The sequence below is a fragment of the Corvus cornix genome, chromosome 5 (assembly GCF_000738735.6).
Source record: "Corvus cornix cornix isolate S_Up_H32 chromosome 5, ASM73873v5, whole genome shotgun sequence".
NCBI lineage: Eukaryota > Metazoa > Chordata > Aves > Passeriformes > Corvidae > Corvus > Corvus cornix.
In genome coordinates, this window is record NC_046335.1 from 15,109,769 (window position 1) to 15,120,492 (window position 10,724).

A 10,724-nucleotide genomic window follows, 5' to 3' on the forward strand; every position below is an offset into this window, starting at 1 on the left:
GGTTTCGAGCCAGCAATCCTTCCAGTCTCTCACACATGTACAGCAATTTGGCTTCAGAGATACAGAACACTTAAGGTGGAACTCTTGCTGATGGAAGAGTAAGGAAAGGAAATTATTGCTGGAGCCTGCAAGACTGGGTAGGGTGACACGTTAAAAGTGTTTAATGCTTTTATGAGTTCGTCTGCATGAATCAAAGTTAGCTAAGAAGGCAGCAGGTATTAAAGTCATTAGTGCCAATTACTAGTTTAAGGAGTTAAGAAACAGCAATGGAAACATATGATTTTGAGCTTTTAATGCCATGAGAACAAATGAGCTACAGTGCTGGTTGGAGCAGCCAGTATGGTGGATACACTGGGAGGTTGGTTTAGGTAAGAACGGAGAAATGCTGGTTTTCTTACAAAGTTTTTAATTCTTCACCTCCACATATATCTTTATTAACTTTCAAGTAAAAAACAGAGCTGGATGTTTCTGTAGGGTCCAAATTGCAGCAGAAACAAATAAAGGCAGCTTTATAGTGTGCAGGAATTCCTACTAACTGACCCTGAGGGCAGATTTATAGTCTCTTAAAAAGCCAAATCTGAAATTCTGACCCCTGCTTGAAAAAATAATTAGAAATAATTGAAGTTACAACACTTTTCCTAGCACTTCTTCCATTTGCAACCCTCAAATGTTTTACAAACATTAACTTGCTGCAGACCCCAGGAGAGCTTCATTACTTTTCCCCTGCTCTCTATTTTACAGATGAAGAAACAATGCAAGTTAAATGTCTTTCCCAAGATCACATACCTTCTGCCTTGCAACCACCAATTTTGATGCTTCTGGTCACACCACTATATCACACTGACAAGTCAGTGTGATAGTCCCCAGTGTGAAATAGTCTGCTGGGAATAAAATGTGTAACCCATCAAATATACAGCTTGTTTACATTTGCTTACATTTAAAATACCTCTTTAAATAATATGTTTTCAGTGAGCAATTTGAACAGGTCATAATTTATACCATTAAATCATGCTAAGGTGCTTTTTTGAAGTCAAATCTAATTAAATTACTGTTAAAGTCAAACAAGAAGTTGGGCCAGTGATTCACTGAAGGATTTATCTCTGTCAGATTTGCAATTAAACATATTAAAAATTGATCCATTTATATATATTTTGCTCCAGTTAAAACTATCAAGGTTATAAATTCCAAACAATTCCCATGCTTGTGGTGAGGAATACCAATTTTAGGACAACATTCAGAATAACCTTTCTTTTTGCACTAAAAAGCATTTTTCTCCACAACCTGCATTTTTAACCTCTGAGATTTCCCCTTCACTAAACACAAAGGATTCTGTTTTAGCTGTGTGTTTTAGAGACCATCAAGAGGCAGTGTACTTTCTTTTCCTTTTCTTCAGTGAGTGACTGCCTTTGAAATCACTTTAAGAGTAAGGCATGAAATACTTCTTTCTGAGTTTACATACCTCTTCCAAAAGCAGTGGAAATGCGAAACTAATGCATTCAAAACAGGTTGGGTTTGAGGCTGTTTCCATATTTAGGTGTCTGATTTCAGGTGTCTGGAAAGAACTTGGTTCAAAGGGTGGATTTTCAGCTTGATATGTCTCCCAAAAGATCATGTATATTTATATATGCAGCATCTGTGTGCCTATGCACTGAGCCTTCTGAGTAGGGGACTGGTTCCTGCTGTGAATGTTCCCTGTCCCCTTGATTGGAATTAAACTCCCAGATTCCAAATCTTGTGTTTTGGTGGGAAGTGAGTTCAGGTGTCCTGAGCTGTCATGGTGTTTAGCCCCACTGGGTCACCTCTTGGGCCACAGCTGCTTCCATTCAGAACAAAGAGCACCATCCACCTGACCATCCTCCATGGGAACGAAGATTTTTCTCTTGCTGCAAATTCCTCCCAGTCTTGTTTCTCCTAACAGTTCATCTCAAGCCTTCAGATTTTTCTCACTCTTGGATCTATTTTTAAAACCATTTTTTTTCTAATATATGAACAGCACTCACCTGACAGGAGAGTGTACTCAAGACTTCAAAAAAGCTGCTTTAGGACCACATGATAATAAATTCTCCCTAATCCCAAACATAGACAAGATACAGAGCAGGGCCTACAACAAGTTTTATAGAGAGCATTAGTGTCAGCAGTTTAGAGAGAATTAAAAAGAAAAATAACATTCCATCCCTGAGGAAAAATCCAAGTAGTGCATGAGACTAAAAGGAACATTTCTATTGGGAATTGCTTATGAAAGAGATTTTTAGTTCAAAATGAGGAAATCACTAGGCACTGCATAAGGATTATATTGATCAAAAATAGTCTTCTGAAATATCAGAATTCAAAGAAGAGACCAAGTAAAAGATACAAATGAAAGTAAGCAACCCAAATGCAGGAGAAACTCCATCTTGCACTTGCAGCAAAGATTGTTTGTATTCAGACTCCAAATAAGACAGATGCTTCTTGCAGTTGGGAACATTTGAAACCTGACTTATAGCTATGATCCATAACAGTGCTAGATTTATTGACCACCTGCTGTGAAAACAGAGCATTTTTTTTGCAGCAAAACCTCAGCTCGCCATTTGTGAAGTATCTTCTGTGTCATTTTCACAATTTCCTAGAAGACATGATTAACCCAGATGCCAGTGCTGCTCCATTCCTGCATGCTCACCAATCAGTGCAGGATTAATAAGATGCCAGGTGAGACCAGTGAACCTCCTGGTGAGCTATTGAAAGAAAAGTGAGTGTGCTAAAAATATTTAGAGATTTATTTGATTTCTCCACATGAGGTCCTCTATAATTTATCACTTTGGCTCACACTTGTTCTGTGTTCTGTTTTGTTCTATTTTAGAAGGGGGACATTCTCTCCTGTTTTTTTACTGTGACCACATCACAGGTTTGGATCTGTGACAGTTATCAGTGCACTCCAGTCCCTGTGTTTAGCTATTTTCCTATCTGCTACACTGGCAAGCTTCTCCAGTTGTTCTGCTGAGCCCAGAGATGCTGAAGTTACACACATCTCAAATGCATGTGTATTGAGCAATAAGGTTAGAGTATTCTCTCATTTGTGAGTTATGTTTTTCATAAATATCCAGAGATATGAATGGGCACAGAGCTGGAACAAGCAGGGGTTTGATTCTTATTCTTCTGAGCTGCAGAAGAAGCCTGCTCTGCCTTACTAAATCACAGTAAAACAACCCCCTCATCTAATGGTTATTTAATTTTGTCCAACAGGTACCATTAGAACAGGCAGATTTTCTGTGAGAAGCTGAAAGCAAAATCAAACATGACATTTTGGGATGTTCACCAAAAGCAGTTGAATGGATGAATGTCAGAAAACAAATACCGGTTTTTCTCCAGTAGTTCAATACCCAGGATTGGAGACATGACAAATTTTATAAATAAAAAAATCATTTTTATTTATGGACTTCCATTGTAAGCTGCTGACAAATAGAAATGATCTGTTAAATTTATTTGAAAACTTGTGTTTACTTAGCATTATAAGCATAAGAACAGTGCCATGGAGCTGTTGGATGCCATGTAGGCAGTAACAGCAACTCTTTCATTCTCTGTGTGAAAGTCTGCCAAAATCAGTACGGACTGCAAAGTGCAAAAGCAAAGTAGGTAGATGAACATACAGGTAGAGGATGTCATTGCCACTCTGGATGACCCAGAACTGGGTCTCTCACTACACTTACTAAGCAAGGTAACAAGGCATATTTGTTTCTGATTCTTCTAAATAGGCACCAAAACTGACTGCAACACAGGCATCAGGAATAGACTGGTTGATTGTAGAGAATAAAATCAAGTTTTTACTATAAATCCATCTCAAAATGGCCAGCCCTGGCCAGATTGAAAAGTCAATATATATTAAGCTACCTCACAGGTGATGTTGAAGTAGAAAAATAGATAGGTTCATATATACCTGTGAGGAAAATTATCTGACAATGTAAGCAGTCAGACCAGTACTGGTCTGGTGTAAAACAGAAGGCATGAATGATACTGAGAAAAATGTTTTGGTGAATGGACATATCACCTGCTGAATGAAAGGCTCAGTGAAGTTGATGTTTTTATCTTAGACTGAGGAACTCAACTTTGCTGCTCAAAATCATTAGTTGTCTTTGGAGATCTTGATCATTTATGTGGAGAGCCATTTGCAGGTGAGTAGTTTTTTTAAAAAACACATTGCTATATCACATTAAAAACATGTTACATTATATTACATTAAAATACACTGTTATATAGCTATGTAAATAAATATATAAATTAATTTATTTCATTCAAAAGAGGGCTATGGGCATGTTATATTTATCTCCACTGAGCATTGAATAAAAGCTTAAGAGCCTGTGGGAAGACGTAAGGGCTGAGTACTTCAGAAAGGTGGGAGCAAGCATTGCCTGTCCTGTGTACTGCTTACTACTGGTCTACTGCTCAGTCATAGTTTCACAGGACTTAACCCCAGGCAGAGATTAAATGGCAACTTTTTGTGAGTTTAGACAAATTTACTGAGCCGACTGCATGCAAGAGGACATTTTCTTTCTAAGGTGATTTATCTCCTCTGTGTGGCTGGAGCAATAAATACTCTGAAAATTAACGCCATGCTCGCTTGTAAAATACAATCCACATTAATCTCAACTATTGGAGACAACTATAAATCAAATGAAAGTGAAAAAGGGTAAAGAGGGTTTGGAAACAAAGCCCCAGCCCTGGCAATACAGCCCTAGGCAGACATTATAGCAATGTTGGCTGAGACTAGCTGTCAAGAGGCCCTAGAGAAGTGGCTCTTGGGGCATCTGTGACAACATTGAACATGAATCTTCAGGTCTCCATGAGCCACATGCAGGTCCTGGAGATGCCTGTGGGGAGTAATTACCTCTGCTCCAGGAAGGAGATCAGTAGGAAAGCTGAACCTTTCGTCAACAGGAGGAGGAATGAGTAATTGGAGAGCAGAAATACAGACATGCAGAATGTAGCAGAGTCTTTAAATTTTAACGCAAGGCACCATTGGTCCTCATGGATCAACGGAACCAAGCAGCTTCATCTTGTCCAGTTGATGTGTCTGAGTCACAGGTGTACCCAATCTGAGAGTTATCCTGGCTCTGTCTTTCTGCAGCCAGTCTTCTGGAAGAATCACATTATTGAACTCTTCTATAAAAATTGCTTCTAAATTATCTTCCTTGGGTTAAAGGCCAATGCTGTTCTTTCTGAGCTAGCTCTGAAGAACCTCTCCCATAACTAAACATACAGGATTCCCTACAAGCAGTGCCTCTAGCTGATGCCAATGGAGGGAGCAGGAGCTGTTCCATAGTTGAAAGCTAAAGGTAAGGAGATGAAGGGAAGAAGTATACATAGTAATTTCAGAATTTGGGAGCAGTTATTTCTACTGGATTATGAAATATAGTGAAATTCCTATAGTTTTCTTAACCTGAATGAACACATTTTTCAGGGCACCTTTTCATCAAAGAATGCTGTATGTAGGTATCTGTAGGTGCACAGATGCTACATCCTATAGATGATGTACAGATTCAGTGTTAGATATACACTTATAAAGCCTCCTGATCTGCACTCTAAACAAGCATCATTTGCTATCAGATTTTCAGCACTCTGATGTTCTGTGCTCCAAATTAGTCCTGGGTGAATTCCATCCCTGCAGCTCATCCATTTTTCTATTACAGCTAATCGAATTACTTCAGACTCTTATCTTCCTTCCAGTGTGCACATATGCCATCTTCCTCATCTAAGTTGTCCTGTAGAAAAGTTAATAAGCATACTTATGTTAGGGAAGTTATGGACCAAATTGTTTATGGGCAAAGGAATTTATTACCTTTGTGGTAAGTGAAGAAACATATTGATGGACAAGATGGATGAGCAATTTAAACAAATGAAAAGGAAGCATGAATGGACAACTGAAAAGGGCTACACCTCACCCCCAGTTCAGACTGGAAATAGCACAAAGAGAAATGTTCTTGAAAGCAGATGGTTGAACACAAACTTTCTCCCTTTCCAAAATTAAAATATGAAGTGTGCCCATTGCTGATGGAGTTTCCCACCCTGTAAATGCCAGTAGGGTCTGACAGTGCTCACAAGAACTCTCTACTTCAAGCAAGTCAGAGCTAAAATTTTACTTTGTTCTAACTAAAACTTATTGTAAAGAGAGGAGAATCAGTGTCTTCTTGCGCTTGAGTTAGTTACAGAAATGAGTTTGAGCTGTGAGAGACAGAAGATGCTAGCAGAGTCAAAAATGCCTGGAGGCCTCTGCACACAGGTGGTTCACTGCACACAGAGGACCCCACTGAAGCCTCAGTGTGAAAATGCACCCACAGAGTTTGTCAGCTTACCCCAAGTAATTCTGGCAAAATCATTCTGGTGCAATTACTCTCTTTCTGCATCTGTGTGGTGGCTTATTTTCCAAACTGCCAGTGGCAAGCTCAGCTTCCAGAGTCAAACACCAAAATGAGATCCAATAACTGTTCATCTGCAATGCCTGGGAAGAAGCCTGATGACTGAGGTACATTTAAAAGATGAAGGGGAAAGACATGTACTAGCTGAGAGCTAATCCTGCTCCAGCACCACAAATTTGGAGAGAAAAGGACTAATGCACACCCTGAACAGTGGTGCCATCCCCACCAAGGGGGCTAGGAATGAATGCCCTGGGACTCTGGAGTTGCACCTCAGAGAGTGCCTCTGTCCTGTCCTCCCCTCCTGCAACCAACAGGGCTGGGAAGAAGGGGAGATCAGCACCAGGTTAACCTGTAGACAGAAAAAGGAGGGGAAAAGGGGAAAGAGAGCCACCCTGTTTGCCCTGGGACCCAAAGCAGCCCTTAGCTGTTCTAAATAGCTCTTTGTGGGACTGTCAGCGTAACGGATGCTGGATTATTACAGCAAAAATAAGCATTATGAAAATATATTCAAGTGCAGGAGAGTGATGGGGTAAACAGCTTTGTTGTGAGGCAATTCTTTCTCTCAAGAGGAAACATTTTATCTCCTGGGCAAGAAATCATCTCTGTTAAAATCCTCCATAATTAAAGGAGCCATAGGATATACTATCTTCAGGACCTGATTTCCTCTCCTGGTGGGAGGACACATTGCAAACACATTCAAAAAGACAGTGGGGGATTGTTATCAAAAGCAGCGTGGCAGGCCCAGGGAGTTCCTAACTCGGATCCTTCCTGAAGACAACGAAGACAATGGGCTTCTGCCTGCAATATCCAGTATACAATGGCAGAATTACATTTCTACCTGTCTGGGACAAGTGTGTGGAGCTGGACTGTGGATTTCCAGTTCACTGGACGGTGCTCTTACAGGCATGGGTACACACAGGCTCCTGCAGGCCTTTCAACTCCTCTCTCACAGCTGGGACTCAGCAGAGCTGCTGCTGTCACCTGGGCAATTTTTGTAGGGGAAACCAGAAAAGGGCAGCTAAGGAGGTGACTGGATAAATAGCATGGTGTTTCCAAGAAATATTAAGCTATCCTTTGCAAACAAACTTATTTCAAAGACAGAGAATTGCTTCTCAGTTTCCTTTAATGCTTGCATTTTATACCTTCTCACTGTTCTTCTGTTTAAGACTGTAAGTGCACTGGGGCATCCCTGCCTATTCCTCAGCATTTGACCAGGGCCTTATTAAGTGAAGGCCTAATATTAGCTTATCCCTTGGCACTGCAGCAATAAGCAAAAGAAAATAATATTCACATTAGACAGCTGCTATAGCTTTGGATACAAAGGGAGTAAAATGGATGCACCTGTTCATAAATAGAGAAATGTTTCCTTTGATTATGAGTTTCCTCCTTGCTCATTACAAAAAATTGTTGATTATTCCTGCCTATAGGTATAGCAAGATTACTCATCGCCAAGTTAACAGCAAAGCACTCCACAATTGCTTCTGTAATTCAGGTTTAAAGTCACTACAGCAGCACAAATCAGAAGGATTAAATGGGAAGGAGGGTATGCTGCATACAGGAAAATATTGTATGCAAATTGTGATAATTCATGACTGAGTCACAAAAAATATGTATTCAAAATCTGTCATGATTTAAACATTTAAGAATACAATGCTATGCATTTATGTAATGGCTTTCATCAGAGGATCTCAAAATGCTTAGGAGGCACTGAGATGAATGCATGATGATGTCAGTCTTGCAGGATGGCTCTAGGTGCACTTCTTCTCAAATCAGCAGCTAGTGGCTCCCAGGGATTTGCAACACACCAGACTAATACTTGATGGTCAGGGGGGAATAGAAAAGGCTGACAAAGATGAATCTGATACATCCTCTGGTCTTCAAATGTGTTCAGGCTCTGTTGATCCTCACAGATGTGTTTCTAATATCCTTTAAAATATCCAGTGATAGAGCAATTAAAAATATATCTAGCCTCTTCCTTCTCTCTGATTATACCACAGTCCCTACAGGTCAAAACATCCATAGCATAGGCTCAAGGTAAAGTATTTCAGAACTCACACCTTTTTTCTTAGAATAGTTGCCTAAACATATTGTTGCCTTTCCCTTATGTCTAGGTGAGAAAATTCTTTGCACTGTGTATATCTCCAGGTCTACTGCTGCAGAGACCTGCTGCCAGAAAAACGCCTTCTGACCCTAGAAAATACTTAGAGGGGACAACAGAAACCCACAGGCACAGCCTGGTAGGACTGCTTTAGGAGCACATGGTTGCTACCAAGAGATGTGAAATGCTTCACAGTACCTCAATGTTTTAAATATTTTATGATGTAGATTTATGAACTTTGATAGCGTTCATCTATGTTCTTCAAAGGCCAAGCCAGGATTAGTGCAGTTGTCAGTGCTATAAGACCCATGTGTTTGGCTGTCTTCTGTACAGGGAAGGCAACATGGTCTGTCAGGCAGTCTGCATATGGGGCCCTTTGATAGCCAGTCTAAGCCACGAGGAGCCATGCTCCCAGCTACTGCCCCAATCTAACAAGGTTCTAGCAATATCTTACCAAACATTAACTTACCACCTACGGTCAGCAGGCAGATCCCAGTATATCTTCTACATACCAGAAAGCGTAGGCACCGCTTTAGGTATCTTTTTTCTCTTTCTTCAGATATTACAAGACACACTGGATCTAAGAAATTACAGCAGTGCCCAGCTGGATTGGTGTACCTCAAGGTGACTTCAGACACAGGTAATGCAAAAGACTTAGAAAAATTTAACAAGCTGTAAAAGTCTAGAAACCACCGACAGATTACTGGATCTTCCTTTCCATTTACAAACAGAACCACAGTTTATTGACAGGAGATTACAAATGTGCTGGACAGTTCTGAATTAATACATAAAACAAAGGCCAGTATTACATATCAAAAAGACTTGTTGGAGGCACTGGGACCTGCTACCAGTAATACCACTGGGGTCTGCCAGTGTTTGTCCCAGAGCAGTGTCTGGTGCTCAGCATCCAGATGTCTCAAAGAAACTCCCCCATTAACCCCAGCGCTATATGACTGCAGAAGATCTCATTGGCGAGCTGGTGCTGTCGTTGTAATAGTCCCCCACTAGGTGGGATTTACAACCAATCAATAGCTCTTGTTATGAGACAGATGGATCCATTATAATCTGACCTGCTCAGAGTCTGGCTCTTAACCCTTAACCTTAGCTGATGTAAAATATTCACCAAAGTTCCATGTTAGACGTCGGCACAACCTCATATTTCTTTCCCTACCATTAACAAATGTCACATATTTGTCAGCAGCACAGATTATCTCATCCACCTCACCACAGTGTATGCCACATTTGTTGAATGTGTTGTTAAAGAAACAATAGAATGGCTTTTTACCAGAATCTACTGGAATTTATGAGTAAGTGAAGAAAAACAAAAATAAAGTTGGGGCGTGTTTCTACCAGTATTTTCTTATAACAATTAATAGCATGTTTGTGATTTCCTCCCAGCATCCCCACAGCTTGGAACCCAGATATCAACCCAGATGGTCTGTGTGCTTGCAGTTACAAAAACAGGCTGGACAACCCACACCTGAGATCTGCAGACTGACAGCTTTCTAGAATCTGGTTCCTAATTTTTCAGACTAGGTATCACGTCAACTAGAAACAGAGGTAAAAAGTGACAGAGAGGGGAAAGAAAGAGAAAACAATGTTCCGTGAACTGATAATTTTTCAAGCATTTTTTAATAAAACGTCAAATATACAGACCTGCACTCAGTAGTTTTAGTTGCCAATTCAATCATATTTTTGCTAGGCATAGAAACTCTCAGACTTGTAGGTTTAGGGAATATTCTGATGCTTGGGATTGATTAAACTGACAACCAAAATTAGATCAGTCAGACCAAATATGTGCAGGTTTCTCCTTGAAGGGCAGGTTAAAAAAAAAGAAGCTATACTGATCATTTTGTTTTAGAAGCAGTGATTCTCCATCCTTGCCCTTCATCTGGAACTACTTAGACTCTTGTACATTTACTCAGCCCTGTCCTTGCCATCCATCCGTTTCCATAAGATCTGGCAAACAGTGTTCAAGAGTAAATGTGAAGGCAATGCTTGCATACTGTCTTTTACACATTCAAATAATAAGTACTTAATCTTGGAAACCTAAGCAGCAATGTATAATGAGTGAAAAAGTGATATAGCACTTAAGTGATTGCTGCAACCTGCAGTTCACTCAGCATGTTGGGACTTCATTATAAAGTTGCGAGGGATTGAAAATGTAATATATGTAAGAAGTAATGTGTTGTGTGAACAATTGATAAAGCTGAAAAAAAGACATATTTGGGGCATACAAT